General features: G+C 43.2%; 1 protein-coding gene across 2 annotated transcripts in view; it reads left to right on the top strand.

The window, feature by feature from the left end:
• ST6GAL1 (ST6 beta-galactoside alpha-2,6-sialyltransferase 1) overlaps window positions 1–19,290 on the top strand; it is a 137,678-nt gene that overhangs the window by 79,171 nt on the left and 39,217 nt on the right. For both annotated transcript variants that reach the window (XM_061194361.1, XM_061194362.1), the window contains exons 4-7: window positions 9,207–9,322; window positions 11,121–11,154; window positions 15,308–15,557; window positions 16,739–16,874. The gene's annotated coding sequence lies outside the window, so the exon portion shown is untranslated. The remainder of the gene's footprint in view (window positions 1–9,206; window positions 9,323–11,120; window positions 11,155–15,307; window positions 15,558–16,738; window positions 16,875–19,290) is intronic.

The raw sequence follows: 19,290 nt of genomic DNA, 5'->3' as shown, positions 1-19,290 counted from the left end.
AGCTTTTGATCTGCTCTCCACTACACCCCTGGTGAAGGCCAGACTCTCCCACCTGATACTCACGGTGCCACACAGGGAGGCCTGAGGCTCCCTCTCAGCTTCACCTCCCGATGCTTGGCTTTGCGTACCTGCTTGGGCTGACTTGACCCTCTCTGTGCCCCAGTACCCCACCCTCGCCCACCTCCAGGCCATTTCCCTCCCATCTCACAGGTCTTTCCCATCTACTGAAGGCTTCTTTGATCCCAGACTGGATTCAGGCCCCTCCTCCTGGGCTAAGATTCTTGAACAACTTCTTTTCAAGAACAAAACATTCACTTATTTGGCAAAGTAAGCGGAGCCACAGGCCCTGACTCAGGTCCTGGGAACACAGAGGTAACTACATGGTTCAGGTGCCCACTGTCTAGTGGGGGGAACAGACAAAGTAAGTAGTGCATTAGGTATTTGGTCCTGGTCTGATTTCTTGCGGTATTTAAGACGATTAGCATCTCGAGGGCAGGGGGAGTACCAGTTACCTCTGGGCCCGCTGTTCTGAGCTCACAGTTACCAATGTCTTGGTTGAATTGATTGATCTGAACAGATGTGGTCAAAGGTAAGCTCACAGTTCTGGCACACCCAGGCCAGCACCGGTGGGGGGCTTAGAGGAGGGTGGGGAGCCCAGGGGCAGCCTTCTCCCATCTGTGGCCCTCCCTTCTCCCCCTCCATCCTCCTAAGTCACATTCTGTGATGGAGTCAGCATGCAGGGTTTGGCACTTTTTTTTTTTGACAATTTGCCATTGGCTTCTAAGGAGGGAAGCACACTGGCTTTAGAGCCAGACATTCCTGGGCAAGTCATATGACCTCCTCCAGCCTCAGTTTCCTCTTGTATAAGATGTTGAAACAACAGACTCGACATTCATATGTGAGTTCTCTGGAGATCTTTGAAAATTCTCCAAATCGTCTTCATCATTCTTACCAAGTTCTCATTTATAGACAACGGCCCTAAGGTGAGGCATTTTGATGTCATTTGACAGATGAAGACATGAGGCACATGCTACAAGAGCACATAATTTCCCCCATTTATGCAGTCATGCACAATCGAGCTATGTTAAGTGACTTCTGTCCTGTATTGATTTCATGAATTTGGAGCTGTAGGCGTTTGTAAGTCTATTAAAATAAATTCATCATTGGGTATAAACTTTCCTGAACATAGACTAGCAGTCTGGTTTCTTTGGGAGCTGTAGCTAACAAGCAAGCGGTTATTTCTATCACGTCCTGATACATAAAGGGCACGGAACTCCCTGCGCCCTGGGTCATGGCCTGGGGGCGAGCTCTCTTGCAGACTAAGGGACGGGCCCCTGCCACCTTGCTATTGCACATACCTCACTCCTGAGCAAAATCAGGAGACCTTTGGTGTTGTTCTCAAATAGTCAAAATCCCAAATGTTGACTCTGTAAATGCCAAAGGTCAACTGTGAGGACAACAACCGTCCAGGGCTGCTGAAGGATTTGGTGAGATGATATGGCACGTGTCTAGCGCTCTAAGTGTGCCCTGGGCTTAGAACTGCAGCACTGTTGCTCTCCTTTTAAATGAAACCATTTGCTTCTAGCGGCGTTAGTGGGCTCTGCCGTGGCTGAGAGAGTCATAAGTCAAACAAGATGAACCTCTGAGCACAGGCATTAGGAGCACGGTCCTTATATTCAGACAGTTCTCGATTTAAGTCTTGCCGCTGCCACTCACTACCAGAAGCCCTTTAACCTCTTTAAGATTCAGCTTCCTTATCTATGAAATGGAAAGGATAGCAGTGCCAACCTCAGAGGACAGTGAAGGGAGGGAGGTTTAGGGGTGGGATTAAGCAGTGAGTGCTGAGATCTGGCCTCTATAGAAAAAGATCCAAATTTTCCACCTGCCAACATAGGTGCACATATCAAGTGGTCTTTCTGTATGGGAGGTGGGCAGGGAGGTGGATGTGAAAAACCCCAGAAAACCAGCCCTTGCCTTCTAGAAGGGAATGACTGTGGGGCAAAAGCGGACTGGAGTGTATAATCTCTAGGTCCATCCATGTTGCTGCAAATGGTAATAGTTCATTCTTTTTTTATGGCTGAGTAATATTCCATTGTGTGTGTGTGTGTGTGTGTGTGTGTGTGTGTGTGTACCACATCTTCTTTATCCATTCATCTGTTGATGGACACATAAGCTGCTTCCACGTTTTGGCTATTGTAAATAGTGCTGCTATGAACATTGGGGTGCATGTAGCTTTTTAAAAAAAATTTATTTATTTTTATACAGCAGGTTCTTATTAGTTGTCTATTTTATACATTAGTGTATATATGTCAATCCCAGTCTCCCAATTCATCGTCCCCTCCCCTCCCAGCTTTCCCCACCTTGGTGTCCATACGTTTGTTCTCTACATCTGTGTCTCTATTTCTGCCTTGCAAACTGGTTCATCTGTACCATTTTTCTAGATTCCACATATATGCGTTAATATATGATATTTGTTTTTCTCTTTCTGACTTATTTCACTCTGTATGACAGTCTCTAGGTCCATCCACGTCTCTACAAATGACCCAATTTCCTTCCTTTTTATGGCTGAGTAATATTCCATTGTATATATGTACCACATCTTCTTTATCCATTCATCTGTTGATGGACACATAGGTTACTTCCATGTCTTGGCTATTGTAAATACTGCTGCTATGAACATGGGGGTGCATGTATCTTTTTGAATTATAGTTTTGTCTGGATATATGTCCAAGGGTGGGACATATGGTAACTCTATTTTTAGTTTTTACCATTTTCAGTAGCGGCTGCACCAATTTACAGTCCTACCAACAGTGTAGGAGGGTTCCCTTTTCTCCACACCCTCTTCAGAATTTATTATTTGTTGACTTTTTGATGATGGCCATTCTGACTGGTATGAGGTGATACCTCATTGCAGTTTTGATTTGCGTTTCTCTAATAATTAACAACGTTGAGCATTTTTCCATGTGCCTGTTGGCCATCTGTATATCTTCTTTGCAGAAATGTCTATTTAGGTCTTCTGCCCATTTTTTGATTGGGTTGTTTGTTATTGAGTTGTATGAGTTGCTTACATATTTTGGAAATTAAGCCCTTGTTGGTCGCATCATTTGCAAATATTCTCTCCCATTCTGTAGGTTGTCTTTTTGCTTTGTTTGTGGTTTCCTTTGCTGTGCAAAAGCTTATAAGTTTGATTAGGTCCCATTTGTTTATTTTTACTTTTATTTCTATTGCCTTGGGAGACTGACCTAAAAAAACAGTGCTAAGGTTTATGTCAGAGAATGTTTTGCCTATGTTCTCTTCTAAAAGTTTTAAGGTGTTATGCCTTATATTTAGGTCTTTAAACCATTTTGAGTTTATTTTTGTGTACTGTATGAGGGTGTGTTCTAACTTCATTGATTTACGTGAGGCTGTCCAGCTTTCCCAATACCACTTGCTGAAGAGACTGTCTTTGCCCCATTATATATTCTTGCCTTCTTTGTCAAAGATTAAATGACCCTAAGTGTGTGGGTTTATTTATGGGCTCTCTATTCTGTTCCATTGATCCATAGGTCTGTTTTCATGCCAATACTGTGCTGTTTTTATTACTGTAGCTTTGTAGTATTGTCTGAAGTCTGGAAGGGTTGTGCCTACAACTCTGTTCTTTTTCCTCAGGATTGCTTTGGCAATTCTGGGTCTTTTGTGGTTCCATATAAGTTTTATGATTATTTATTCTAGTTGTGTGAAAAATATCATGGGTAAGGCATCTATATTTTTAAAATGCTTCCTAAGTGCTGTTAATGCTCAGGCAAGATGGAGAAGCACTGTTGTAAGTGGTTTCCTTCACCTACACTGAACTTCATGGCTATGGGACTAGGGGTGGGGAGCACCTCTGAGGACAGACTTGATCAAACTCTTTCTCTTTTATATTCTCTTCCCTTTTCTCTTTTCATGTGGCCTATTTGGCCTTGGACTGGTTCTAGGAAAGAGATCAATTTGCTAAGGTGAGAGGGGTAAACAGTTGTCACCTTGGTGACCTTAAGGAGGGGCCAATCACTTCAATGATACTGGTATTTAGGAAGTGTTAAGGAACTCTGGCCCTGATTTCCTCCTGCCCAACAGGTAAAACTACATGGAAGGAAATAACAAACAGCCCCTGACACAATACCCAGCTGAGGAGATTCTGGAGGAAAATATGTTTAAGACAACATTAGCAGACATCATTGTTCTCACTAAAGATAGTTAAACTGGGGTTTGAAGAGAGAGATGTAGGTCATCAGACTCTTGTTACCAAGATTTTAGAGAAAATTCAGTCTTTGGTCTTTCAATAGAACTCTTTTCCTTCCTGCGTTGTTGCCATTTGGTCCTCCTTTGCTCTTCAGCACATGAGAATTCTGGGTAGCTAATTACCCTGCCCAGCTATCACAGTGCTGCTATTCTGTCCCCAGGGAGGATCTTTCTGATGTAACTGCTGCTTTGCATTCAACTGCTGAGAGCTGAGATGGTGAGGAGGGAGGCTTGTGTCTGTTTGATTTGGCAGTCACTAAAATTCTGCTTTTACATTGCTGTTCTCCTGATTTTTAAGCACTTAGGAGCCAGATTTTTCCGGATAAACTTGAGTGCCTTAATTTTGCCTAGTTGGGTGCAGATGGGGGTAGGTTTTTTTTTTTTTTTTTTTTTTTTTTTGAAGCATCCTTCCATATCTAGCCAACCAGTAGAACCTGTTTTTTAGGAGGCCAGCTGGGATCAGAACGTTCTAATTTTATTGGGGTAAGTTTCAGGCCATGGACAAACCAGAATTCCTTGCCCAGGGTTTCCAGAGACCCACCAGACACTTTCAGGATTTCAGAAAGCCAGATAGGAGAAGCACATTTATCCCAACAAACCTGCACAGGCCAAGGAAATCATCAAGTTTCTTTGTATTAAGGCTGAACTTGTATCACCTGATTGTGATAACAATGACAGTCTCATGCTGGTCCGAACCTCTTATTGGCAGCAACATCTTTGTCCATTTGATAACAAACGAGAACTCAGATTATTAGTTAAATCTGGCTGACAACACTTTCAAAACTTGGGGATCATAGCAGGGGGAAACAAATACAAGATGTACTAGATGTGGAAGAATTTAGGAACCGGTGGCTTTGGCTAAATTAAGGGGCGCTTCTGTTATTTCACTGTGCTAACGTCATGCTGGGATGAAGAGAGAACTGTGTGGATGGTGAAAAATCTATACTGAAAATTCTGATGAATTCTCAGAATTCTACTTAGACCAGTAGCAATAAATATAAAATCTCTACTTAGTAGCTCATTTAGTTACAGTAAACAAATAGACTCACAACAAATAAACTCCCTTCTTACCTTGCCCAGAAGTGACACAGGTTACTTTTGCTCACATTTTATTGCTGATAACTAGTCAAACAGTCCCAGTTCCACTTAGATGCAGGGTGTGTGTGTATGCACACTTGCTGAAAAATATAATCCCCGGCTGGGCCACCACTTTAAGCAACAGCTCTATATGGCAGAGAGCCCATCTTCTGTCAGGTGGCCAGCTATCACTGACATGAGGAAACAGGAAGAGGAGTCATTGCAGAATTAAGTGGCAACTCAGGTGACACAAATTAAGAGTTCATGATCATAAAGAAACAGGAACCCATTACAGGGAGGTTTTTGGGGGCCAGGACACACAGACTGCTTCTTGGAGGTATTATGGTTAGCCAAGGGCAATATGGTGTCAAGGTTTCTAGTCTAGGGACAGAAAGTTTGGGTCCTAAAGTACAGATGAGGGTGAAGTTTGCACACTGAGAGGTTAAGGAGGTGGGGATCGGGGCAAAGTATGGGTTGGCTAAAAAGTTTGTTAGGGTTTTTCCATAACATCTTATATATATAAAGTGATGTCACCAGAAGGTCCACGATGGTCACTGGCAACTCTAGTTGACCTGGTAAAGCAGAGAGGCGCTCAGGGGCCATTTCAGGGGCCCTGAGTAGAGAGATATATGTTGGATAGCTGGACCAGGCTTGCAAGTTAGAACAGTCTGGCTTGCATCCCAGTTTTGACCATTTGTAATATCTTAAGCATATGGTTTAAACTCTCTGAGCCTCAGTTTCTTCACTCATAAAAGAAGATCATTAATACCCCACCCCACTGGGTGGTGGTAAGAATTAAATTTGGTAACATAAAATGCTAGCGCCCAGTAAGAGCTCAGTAAACGGGATCCTGGGCCTTCCTCACCTGAATTGTTGCAATAGCCTCTCGAAAGGTCTTTCTTTTTTTTTAAAAAATTTTTTTTTTTAATTTTATTTATTTATTTATTTTTGGCTGTGTTGGGTCTCCGTTTCTGTGCAAGGGCTTTCTCCAGTTGCGGCAAGTGGGGGCCACTCTTCATCGCGGTGCGCAGGCCTCTCACTATCGCGGCCTCTGTTGTTGCGGAGCACAGGCTCCAGACGCGCAGGCTCAGTAGTTGTGGTGCACGGGCCCAGCCGCTCCGCGGCATGTGGGATCCTCCCAGACCAGGGCTCGAACCCGTGTCCCCTGCATTGGCAGGCAGACTCTCAACCACTGCACCACCAGGGAAGCCCGGTCTTTCTTTTTTTAACCTTCCCCAACCTGCCACCTACCACAGTTGATTCTCAGTGTAGCAGCCAGAATGATCCCTTTCAAACATAAGTCAGCCAAATCTTATTTAGAGTGAGAGCTAGAGTTCTCACACCAGTCGAAGACCCTCCGTAATCTGTACTTACTACTTCCCTGCCCTCGTCTTATGCTGCTCTCCTCCTCACCCTGTCTCCTCCAGGCCCCCGTCTTGTTCTTCAAACAGGTCAGGCATGCCTCTGCCTAGGGATTTTGCTGTTCCCTCCACCTGGAACTCTCTTCCCTCAAAAATCTGCATGAGCCCTCCTTCACCTCCCTCTAATGTTTGCTCAAATGCCTTCTCAGTGAGGCTTTCTCTGAATATCTAATTTAAAATGGATACCCCCAGCCCCGCTGTCCCTCTCCATCCTCCCTACTTTAATTTTCTGGGTAGCAATTATCCCCTTACAAACACCACAAACACCATATGTGTTTATTTTGTTTTCCTCTTCACTTAAGCTCTCACTGGAAGGCATATTCTGGGGGGTTAGATTTCTGGCTGGTTTCTGCACTGTCGAAACTTTTTCTGCATCTCCACTTTGGCTCACCATAGAAAATAAGCATTTGCTGGATGAATGAACCTATTATGAGTATCGGAGTATGTTGTTCTTATAAGCTCTGGGGCCAGTGCAACACGGAGGCCTCCCTGTTCATTTCCCCACCCCAAACTTCCTTAGATGACCAAGGCTTAGCTCCTCTTAGATATAAAAACATTGGGAGAACCACTGAACTTGAAACCACTGAATCTCAAGAAGCCTTGAAATCGAACACTAAGTTCACAGGAAACAGAGCAAAGGGGAGTAAGTTAATACCATGAGGAAGTCGTCAGCCAGATTCAGTATGTGGCACATTCCACAGGACAAATGACTTAGTTTTTTCAACAAATTTAATATCATGAAAAAGAAAAAATAAGGGAGTGGGGAATTGTTATAGATTAAAAGAGAGTTGAGAGTGGCATATCATCCAAACAAAATGTGCCTACCTTGTTCGGATCCTCATTCAAGAAATTTAGTGTAAAAGACATTTTTGAGAGAATTGGTAAAAATTTGAAAGTGGAGTGGATATTGGGTGACAGTGGCATCGTGGTCATGTATGTGGGTGCGTGTGTTTGTGTGTATGTGTTCTCATGTATTCTCTGGCAGAACCCAACATGTGGGAGGTGGGGGGCAGTACTATTATAGAGAATTCAGCTCTGCAGAAAATGATTTTGAGGGCCTATGTTCTCAGTTTTCCCAAGGATGGTACATAGCTAATACTATTCTAGATGCCAGGGAGGTAAGTTAATTCATTACATAAATGGATGTCTTAGGACATTAAGGCTTAATTTTCTCATGGCACCCCAGTCGGGAAGAGCTGGTGGGGGGGGGAACTGACATGAAGTCTGGTGTTTGCTTTAAATTATTCCAAGAAAGAAAGGGGGATGGGGGATCAATGAAACGAGATTGGCAAAATGTTGATAATATTTGGAGCTGGGTTATGAAAACATGGAGGTTCATCATGCTATTCTCTGTACCTTTTCATTTTTTTATTTTTTTAAAAATTTTTGGCTGTGTTGGGTCTTCGTTGCTGCACGCGGGTTTTCTCTAGTTGCGGCAAGCAGGGGCTACTCTTTAGTTGCGGTGCGCGGGCTTCTCACTGTGGTGGCTTCTCTTGCTGCGGAGAACAGACTCTAAGAGTGCGGACTTCAGTAGTTGTGGCACGTGGGCTCAGTAATTGTGGCTTGTGGGCTCTAGAGCACAGGCTCAGTAGTTGTGGCTCGTGAGCCTAGTTGCTCCATGGCATGTGGGATCTTCCCAGACCAGGGCTCGAACCTGTGTCCCCTGCATTGGCAGGCGGATTCCCAACCATTGCGCCACCAGAGAAGCCCTCTGTACCTTTTTGTATGTGTAAAAACTTCCATAATACAAATGTCATTTTTTTCCCAAGATTAGGAGGAGGTGAAACAGTTCTTTCTGAGGAGGAAAGAGGCCTATTTTCTTTTCTCTCTACGTCTCTGTGGGGTGTGGAGGAGAGAGGTGGGTGGGTCTGTTGCTTGGGAGGAGCGTGGTGTTTATTCAGCCCTCCTTATCGGCCCTTTTTTGTTCCTTCCTCCTCGGCTTACCCCTGACTGTTGGAGTGGAGCAGAGTGGTCTTAGTTGGTAAGACCGGGGGGATGCCTGCCGGGGCTGGGGCTTCTACTGCTTGTACTGGGGAGTGGGCATCATACAGAAAGGGAGATGCTGGGGTGTGAAGTGCCTGCTTTCTGCTGGGCACCTGTCAAGTTGGAAGGCAAAAATCGCTACAAATACTTGTCTGCTAAAGGTGCAAGGTTGAAGACAAAGCACAAGCCAATGGCCTGTGGTTTTCCTTTGCCCTGGCTCCCTTAGTCCTGAGTCCGGAGCTCTCCCTACCTGTTCTGAGTGGCTGGCTCTGATCCAGGACCATGGAGCAGCTGCCCTGTCTGCGGTGGGGACTCAACATCCTGCACAGAAAAAGTTCTGTTCTCCACGTTTTTAGATAACCTCAGGGAAATGTACTCGGCCGTTTCAGTCTTCTCCGTCAGTGCCTGCCTGGCTGGGAAAAGATCTAATCTCTGTTAAGAGACCTGTTTTTTTTTTTTTTGCAGGCTGGGTCTGGAACAGCTGGGGCAGGCAGGAATGAAGGCCCCTTTATCTTCAGGGCTCTGATCCGGCAGGATTTCCCCCTCCCTCCCATTAGCCTGGCAGCGGGGCTGGTCCTCAGGTAAACACTTGTCAACGCAGCCACTCAGGCACCTGGCAAAGTCTCTCATGGTTTCCTTTCACTCCCTCCTCAGATTCACCAACTACAGATTGGTTTCCGTTGCTTATCTGACTTTTTCTGTCCTTTTGAGTAAAACTGGGACTTGTCAGACATGTTTTGATACAACTACTAATGTTTTGACCTACGCCGGCTCCCACTGGTAGGTGGCCAGGAGCTGGGAGGCTGTTTCCGACAGCAGCCTGGACCAGCTCTGCTGGAGGCCCTGGGAGGTGAGCCAGCGGCACCCACCTCAAGCACTATTGTTGCCGCAGGGATTAAATGAGTTTTACCCAATTACAGGAACTTTACCGTTTGTAAAATACTTAGCACGTGGTAAAAGTACAATAATTCTTAGCCAGAACAAAGTGATAAAGTCTATTAGTAAATTGTCAGCACAACACTGCAGACGCAAATTTTAAAGTATTATTATCCATACTTCACAGATGAAGACACAGGCTCACAGAAGTTGACCAAACGGGTCTAACATCATGCAACTGACAGATAGAAAAGCCAGGATTTGACTCTGGGCTTTTGAGATGCCGGAGCCTGAGGTCTTTCTCCAAAGCTTGAGCTTCTCAAACTATTGTTGGTAAAGGACTGGGTTTCTTCCCCAACCTCTCACACAACAATAATTTAAAAAATACAATAAAAGGGAGTTATTAGAATAATGAAATGAAAAAGACATTTAAAATACAAGCCATATTTTTAAAGTTATTAGACTCATCAGGCATAAAATTACTCTTTCAAATTACCATAAAAGTTGATTACACTCAATTTCTATACTTTTCCCATCCTGGATCTAGATAAAGCTTTCTCAGACTAGCACTTCTGATTGCGTCAGAATCACTTGGGGGTGCTTGCTAAATGCAGGTTTCTGAGCCCCATCCCAGACCCGTTGGAACAGAATGACTGAGGTAGAATTCAGGAATCTGCATTTTAACAAGTAATTTTAATAATGTGCTCTACATCTGATCATCATTGTTCTCTGCAATGCTGCCTCCCCTCTACAGATTATAGAGGATAGTCTAAATAGTGAAGTGAACACAATGTTGTTTTCTACTGTGTCCCAACCCCAGCCCTACTATTTTGCTTTTGTTTTTAATTATTAGGGACTTCCTTTCTGTAGAAACTCAGCAACAGAAACTGCTTCCGAACTCATTTTAGTGCACGTCAACAAATGTGTTTTGATTGCAAACTACAGGCTGAGTAGAGGGGGAACGGATCACAAGGTGCCCACATCCAGTAGAAAGCAAGTGTCGCTAGAACGAAGTCCAGAACCTGGGGCACTTCGGTGTGTAGAGGTAGGGGAGATGAGGAGGAACCAGCATCAGAGACAGCTGAGGAGGAGTGACCAGTGAGTGGAGAAAAACCAAAAGGGTGTGGGTTTTGGAAGCCAGAAGGGGCAAGTGACCAACTGTGTAAAGTACGGCTGATGGTCTGAATAAGATAAAGACTTAGCCCTGACCATTTGATTGGTAGCATGGAGGTCACGGAGGTCTTTGGGGACATGACAAGACCACTTTCATCGAGATGAGGGAGGCTTGATGGAGTTGGTTCAAGTGAGAATGGGAAGAGGGAAATTGGAAACAGTGACTACAGATAGTTCTTTCAAGGAGTTTTACTGTAAAGGGAAGAAAAAGGGCAGGGGAAGTGAAATGAGGTCAAGAGGTTTTGTTGGAGGGACAGGGAAATGGAGTTTATTTAGACCTCATGCAACGGCTAAATATGTGACTTTTGTAATGTCATGTATCTTTTTCAGTTAATTCCTTCAGTAACACGGGAACATTGTCGAGGTAAGTTTTTTCTTCACACTCTTTCAAATGCTCCCTAATCCCAAATGATATTGTCAAGAAGAGTCTGCAAATCACTCTCGTTCCTTACATAGCTTAATTTGAATACATTTGAAAAAAATGACGCTGCATTTTTTTCATATTTGCTTTATTTTTGGCTAAAGTATTTTTATAGTAAATTTCATCTCTACTTCAAATGCGTAGGACTTTTTTTCTAACATAACCACATATATAATCATAATATAATAATACTATTATTAAACCTAACAAAATTAATAGTGATTTCTTAATATCATATATAATACCCAGTCTATATTCAGATACCCCCATTTCTCCCCAGTGTTGTTCTGTTCAAACCAAAGGTCTGCAGACTGCATGTGATTGTTGTGTTTTTTTGTGTTTTTTAAGTCATTTGTTTTTTGTGCCCATTGACTTGTTGATGAAACTAGTTCAATTGTTCTATAGAATGTCCTGCTTTCTGGATATATCTGGTAAATTAGGGTGTCTTTTAACTTGTTCTTCTTTCTCTTGTATTTCCGAAAAACTGGAATTGCATATAAAGGCTTGATCACTTACAGATTAAACATTTTGGGCAAGAATTTTTCATTCGTGGTGCTATGTGCTTCATACTGTCTCACTTCAGAAGGCAAAAACTGTCTAGGTGTCCCATTGTTAGTGATGCTGAGACTGATCTGGGTCAGGTGGTGGCTGCCTCAATCAGGAGAGTTTTTTTGTTTTTTTTTTTAAAGATAGGAGAAGTAATAGCATACCTATATGCTGATGAGCATGATCTTTGAGAGAAAGATACCTATTGATGCGGAAGAGAAAAGGGGGATTTTTAAGAATGTCCTTAAGTAGACAAGAGTGTGTAGGATTTACGGAAAAATGTTGGATATTGCAAGTGTTGGATGCAGCCAATTAATTCACAGTAATGAGATCATTTGGGCATAAGTGCAGGTAAGGTGAGTAGCGGTGGTACAAAAGCATGCGTGTGGAAGTTCTACTCTGGTAGCTTCCTTTTTTTCTATGAGTAAGTAGCAAGTTCATCAGGCGAGGGTGAGGATAAGAGGAGTTTTTAGTGGGGAGGAAGTCATACAGTCCTCTAGGACAGTGGCAGATGAATTGACTGGAAAAGTAGCATATCATTGCTGTGGAGCATTAAGGAGCTATTTGCAGTTAGTGATCATGAACTTGAAGTGACATCATTAAGCATCGTTGCATGATTTTCTCTAGCCATGTTCAGCTGCCTGCTTGCAGGTGTGGAGTAGGACAGAGAGTTGGATTTAACCAGGATTGGGGTTTATCCAAACATGTGTGATGAGAGAGGTCAACTGAATGACTGACCGTGGAATTTAAGCTGGATAGGAAGGGAAAGGATGGCAGGGAGGAAGCGAGAGACAGTGGGAAGGTAGTAGGATCAAACACAGAAGATTGTTAGAGTCGGGTACTGGTTGGACTAAGCTGCAGAGATAGGAGTGGTGATTAGAGAAGGATGCCTGAAATCGAGGCATCCCTTGATGAGTATATTGAAGGGAGTATCCCTTGAAGGGAGTATATTTTTTGGAAATGACAAGATCAAAGCTATGACCTTGGGGGTGAGTTGCTGAGGTCACAGTCATTGGAGTTGACTAGAATAATTCTATAAGTGATTGTTAATGCCACCAAGAGTTATGACAGAAATAGTGTTGGAGAGAATTCTAGTGAGCCGGGAGCTAACATATTCAAGGAATGAGGAAGATTGTCCTGGGTGGAGGAGAAGATACAGCAGCAAGGTGATCTGCACAGGGTTGCCACAAGAATGAAATGAGTGGGTGCACGTGGAGTTCCCAGCACTGAGCATGGGCTGAGCACGGGCTCAGCAAGTGTTCCTGGTTTTCATTCTGAGTCTATATGGCTCCAGAGAGCTGAGCTTAAACTGCTGGGTTTATTTTTACAGGGAGGTTGATTTCTTTTCATTTTAAGACCTTTCTAAGAGGCAGAGCTGCTCACATAGCCATGTGCAATCTGGGGAGGTGGTGAATTTCCTGTCACTCAGTGTACTCACCAGACGGAATGAATACCTGCCACGGCAGTGCTGTAAAGGGGACTCCGGCAATTGAAGGTGATGGGTGGGTAGGTGGTGGGGGTGATTCGAACAACTGAAGGACATGGGGACGGGGAGGAGTGGTGTCCGAGCTAGCCTCATTCTTTCGTTCAAACATGACTGAGCACTTCCCAGTTATGGCGCAGAGCCTGGCTTGATGCAGGGGCCCAGAGATAAATCTTAAAGGTTGGGACAGACCTGCAAACGAGTAAGTGTCATGTGGTCTGATGAGAGCCAGCACAGGCACAGCGGAGCTGTGACGATCTCCGTGGGGGTCAAGAAAGGCTTCAGAGTCCAGGGGCACTTGAGCTGGTATAGGAGGCTGAGTGGTCATGGCCCCGTGTGAACAGGGCAGGAAAGGACATTTCAAGCAGAAGGGACTCTGTGCAGGGCTACAAAGGCATGAAAGAGCGTGGGACATTTGGAGTGTCATGAGTGAGTTACTCTGGGCAAATTACTCATCACACCTGTCTCAGTCTCCCATTTGTAAAAATCGGGATAGTAGTGGTATCCACACAGTAGGGGATGGGGAGGGGTAAATGAAGTGACGTGGATAATTTTTGTCACAGTTCCTATTGCAATCCCTTTGGGTGTATTATCTAACTTGATTATTTAAATAATCCCATGAGATGGGCTCTGTTATTATTATTCCCATTTTACAGATAAAGAAGCTGAGTCCTAGGGGGTTGAGTAGCTTGTCCAAGGTCATGTAACTGGAAAAAGGCAGAGTTTGGACTCTTGCCCAGCTCAGTCTAATTCCAGAGTTCTTACTCCTAACCCCTAAGCTATAGTCAGTGCTTTGAACATAGCTAGTATTAAATACCTGGTAGCTGTTATTGTCGTGAGTGCTGAAGTTTCTCCCCCAGAGAGTTGAGGATTCTGTTACCACTTGTGTAGCTGGTTGAAGATCACCACTGCTACTATCTCATGAGCAGCACTGACTATTTTTGGAAGGCCCTCATCATCTACAACAGATATAGATCAACAGTTATACCACTTGTTTCAATTGGTTGATTTTTGGAAATCAACAGTGGGGAGTGATTTTTAATCTCCTTAGAGGGCAAGTTGTTCCGAGCAGATGCGATGTGTGGGAGGAAGATACGGGTTTGCTGCGCTCCTCTGATGTCTGTGCACTGAACCCAAATAAAAGTCTCATGCCCCAGCAGCTCATGCATTGAGGGAATGGCAGTGAAGCAGCATATACAGGCAAGAGGCGGCATCCAAAGTGCCGATGACTGCCCAAAGTGTTCTCAGTGAGGCTGCTGAGAAAGAACGCTGTCCATCAATGGTGCCTGAGATAAGCATAGACCTCTTAAGGGCTGGCAACACTTCCCTCATTCATTCATTCAACCAATAGCTATTGAGTACCTACCATATGCCAGACATGCATCTAGGCACTGAGGGTAGTAGTGAAGAAAGGCCAACACTTACAGCGTTTACATTTTTGGTAGGAGGAGACAAATAGTAATCCTGCTTGCATAATCACAAACCCCCCTGCCTCAAAGGAAAGTTACATGACATGAAAAGAGGGATAGCTTTCAGAGACATTTTTTTTTTTTGGACTCTACTAGGAAGCTGCTAGGGAGCCAGTAGAAATTAATTTAACTTTTTAAGAAAGTAATCATGCCATAGAATTAAGAGCTCATGACTATGAACCAAGTTATTGTACTTCCAGGAAAAAAAAAACTGAATAAATAATTCAAAGGGAGAAAAGGTTAATAATTAAGCTTCCAGCAGTAGGGAAATAATATGCTACATCCACCAGATCAAATATATACACAATGGTGTGTGAATTTAAGTAGTGACATGAAATAAAATGCTTAAAATATTATAACAAAAAAGTGAAACACAGAATGTTACCTGTACATATTTAGTCACATTGTGACTAAAAGTTATGCATGTCCAAATATCTAGAAAAAATGTACATGGTTGAGACCTGAAAACAGGTGATGAGCAAACTGAGAAGAGATAAATTCTCATCTTTCAGTTTGACTTTCTTTATGTTGAGTAATTTAGGCAAAACTGTTGGGGATATTGAATTGGTTATAATATTACTTCTGTTTTATGTTTTAGTTTTTTGGCCGTGAGGCATGCGGGATCTCAGCTTCCTGACCAGGGATTGAACCTGCACCCCCCTGCATTGGAAGGCGAAGTTCTGTCTGACCACGGGACGTCCAGGGAAGTCCCTTAACCGTAGATTTTGCACCATTATAAATCATTTTGAAACTGAAAGCTATTTTTCTTTTTGCACATGCATATTGCTTTATAAAACTCATTCTTTACTTCATGAATCTTCTTCCATTTCTCACCACAGCCGTGTAAGGTAAGGAATTATTTTACATATGAGGAAACTGAAATATATAACCTTTTCTCCCTTTGAATTATTTATTCAGTTTTTTTTCCCCTGGAAGTACAATAACTTGGTTCATAGTCATGAACTCTTAATTCTATGGCATGATTACTTTCTAAAAAAGTTAAATTAATTTCTACTGCTCTCTTGAAATATACCAACTTTATTACAATCTGCCTGGCAATGAGGATTAATCATTTTGAAAACTGCTGGTTAATGTTAATTTTACAAACTAGTATCTTAATGTTCAGTTGCCTCTTTTGAGTTTCTCTCAACAGTAGTCACAATTTCATATGCTCATTAATTGTATTTTCTGTTTTGTGATTTGTCTGTTCATGTTGATTGCCTGTTCATTTCTAGAGGCTTTTACTGTTTGAACCCTTTGCACACCTTGAGTTTATCTTCCTTTTTACTACAGTAATTTTATTGTATACAAGTTGGAATTTTCATGCAACTGACTATTAAACTTTTCCTTTGTTATTTTTCTACATTCCATCAGAAAGAAGAGAGCTAACAAATATAGAGTTCTATTTTTAGCTTTTAAAAATTATATTTTTATAATTTTTTTCCAACTCTAAGAGTAACACATGTACACTTTAGAAATTTTGGAATATACAAAAAAATTATAAAAAATGAAAACTCTCATTACTCCTTATTCTACCATCCAGAGTGTATTTTTTTTTTTGTCCTTTCTCTTTCTCACATGTGAATTCTAAAAAATGTATTTTTTCTGAATTTCAGTTAACATTATACTGATAGAACTTTCACATATCATTAAATATTCTTTGAAAATAATTTATTATAAGTTTGTTTAGAGTTCATTTGGGGATGAACTGAATCCTCTCTTCCCCAAATTGCTGTTTATGTATGCCCAAACCAGTGACTAAACAATCCTTTCTTCCCAGATTGGTCTGTGATGCTTGCTCATGTTCTTATCTAGTATCGGACTATTTCTAGGCTCTCTGTGCTGTTTATGGACCCAGAGCACTGCACCTGTAATTGGCTTTTGTCTCTCTTTTTCTGAGCCCTTGGGGCTTCCAGGGCCCGCACTGGAGTCTAGCAGAAGTCCCTGTCTATCTTGTTAATCTTTAACTCTGCCCCTGCTGGAAAACGGCACTTAACTCATCTTTTTTTTTTTTTTTTCTCCTTTGTAGATGCTTTTTGATCATCCTGAGAAAAATGAGCCTTGGCCTCCAGACCCAATAAAGCGAACATTCCTCCCATGGGGAATAGTGCTGGTTCCTGAGGACCTGGAGGGCCTGCAGCCCCAGGGGGATTAGCCAGAAGCAGGTAAGGAACACCTGGAGGCGTGGGATATGGATGCAGCACCGGGTGCATTTTCTATTTGGGATCGGCAGGCAGAGTGTGCTGGTGAGGAGCCACAGAGGGACTGAAGGTCTGGCTTCAGCTTTGCTGTTTTCTTCTTCTTCTTTTTTTTTTTTTTTTTAGTCCTTAGTCAATGAGGTGTGGAGATAAGTGATTTGCCTATTTTGCCTATTTCTATAAACTATAAATATAAGATTTAAAGTTATTCTGTAATTCAGTCTACCTTTTTAAAGCACCTACTATGGCCAAGCCCTGCATTTGCTACGGGGCATCCAGTGATGAGTAGCCTAGGGCGGGAGCCCTACTTTGGCTGGGACTTTTCTTTCTGTTGGTTCAGTGTTGGCTTGTTCTCTGTAGGTGATAATGCGAGTTGTTACTTATTCTTCTAGAAGCCTGGTGGGCTCGTAAGTGTTCGTTGATATAGTCCCATCAATTCAAGAACCCTTTATTGAATACGCACTGTGTTCCAGGCATGGTGCCGGGCACTGGAGTGTCAGAAATGAGCCAGGAGGAGTTTCCCTCTAGCAGGGGGTCAGCATGAAAAGCAAGCATTACTAAACGCGAGAGGCAAGCAGCAGGGAGCAAGAACAGTGCTGCTGTTCTTGCTGGGAGAACAAGAAGGGGAGGTGGGCTCCACAGGAGGCCAGAAGCAGAAAGGTAATGCTGTCTGGTTGCCAGGCAAATGGACAAGGGGAGAGATTACAGCAGTGCAGAGCCCTAGAGGCTTAAGAAGGCAATCTGGGATGTGATTGGGAAATTAAAAACTTGGACTGATTTCCCAAAGAATCTGGGGAGAAATATTTACTACTCCTTTCCTTCAGTTTGGGCTTCTTAGATGAAACTTCTTCAAGTCCTGTCTCTCTAGAGCAGCTTGAGAGATGAGAGTGAAGCTCTAAGGGCCTATGACCAGAAGCTCCAGCCAGCTGGTAGACTTGGAACCTCAACAGAGGGTGGTGGTCAAGAGAATTGGGAGCCCTGACATGAGGTTTCACATGAGTGCCCTGAGGCACTCACGACAGAGCACTGGCCTTGAAGGCTGAGGCTTTCTTAAAGTTGTAAGACTGTGTTATGGTTGAAGGTTTGGGGAATTCTTCTTTCCTGGGAAACTCAACCTTGGAGAGTAGGTGCTGGCAGGCAGTCGAACACAAACCCTTAGGCTCCACCTCCCTAACTCCTGTCTTATTTCACTCATACACATAAAAGTTAAGTCCCAACTCCATCATTTCCAAATCACTCATGCAGCTTTGAAAATTATTTATATTTACAAAACCGTAGTTTCTTCAGTTGTAAATGGAACTAATAAAATTTGCTCAGCTCATCTCACAGGGTTATACTGGGTCTCATAAACCTAATTGCTGTGAAAGGGTTGCCTGACTGGTAAAACAATGCACATGAGTAGTGTCAGTGCTGATAGTGAGGGTGTTTATTCTGTGACTTTCCAGCAGTTGTGTCACTAGAGATCCTGATTTCTGAGTCCTAGTTGGTCAACACTGACTATTCACTGTGCTTTTTCACAATGCCTGTTCTTTAGTCCAACGACCATGGACTTTTAGTCAGATAGACCTGGGTTGGAATCCTGGTTCTAGCACTGATTAGCTATTGACTTCGGAGAAGCCCTGTATCCTTGCTAAGCCTGTTTCCTCATTTTCTCAAGAGGGGTTGTTAATACCTATCCCATAGTGGTATAGTAAAAATTAAATGAGATAAAGCAGGTAAAGTGCCTACCATATAGTAGGTGCTTCTCAAATGCTACTTTCCCTTCTTTTCTAGTTTTTCCTCAGCTGTCTTAGTGTCCTATGATTAGCTGTGTTGGGTGTCTGGGGAAATTGAATTGCTTAGTTTTCTGATGATGCAACAAGCGCCTCCCCCATTTCACGATCTGTTTGAATTCTCCCTCTGTGTACATTTCATCACTTCCAAAACTTTGGCGGCCCAAGGTAAGCACCCATCCTCCCTAGAGTCACTGGTTCCTGAGGTCTGTGGTGGTAGGAAGCACTGTTTGGTGCTTAAATTAGAGTCTCAGTGAGGTGGGATCAAGATGGTGGAGTAGGAGGACCCTGAGCTCACCTCCTCCCACAGACACAGCAAAACTACAACTACATATAGAACAACTTTCTCTGAGAACGACCTGAAGACTAGCAGAATAGCTCTTATACAATTAAGGATATAAAGAAAAAAACACATCAAGGTGGGTAGGAGGGGGTAGAGACACGATCCAGTCAGGACCAACACCTCTGGCAAGTGACCCACAGAGGAAGAGGATATCACAAACTTGGAGGTCCTTCCTAAGAGGAAAGGGTTCAAGCCCCACATTGGGGGCCCCAGCCCTGGGGACCAGCACCAGGAAGATAAGCCCCCTTAACAGGTTTTCAAACTTATG

This window comes from Eubalaena glacialis, chromosome 6, assembly GCF_028564815.1.
Source record: "Eubalaena glacialis isolate mEubGla1 chromosome 6, mEubGla1.1.hap2.+ XY, whole genome shotgun sequence".
NCBI lineage: Eukaryota > Metazoa > Chordata > Mammalia > Artiodactyla > Balaenidae > Eubalaena > Eubalaena glacialis.
Note: the sequence above shows the minus strand (reverse complement) of the source record. Positions and strands in the feature narration are given on the sequence as shown.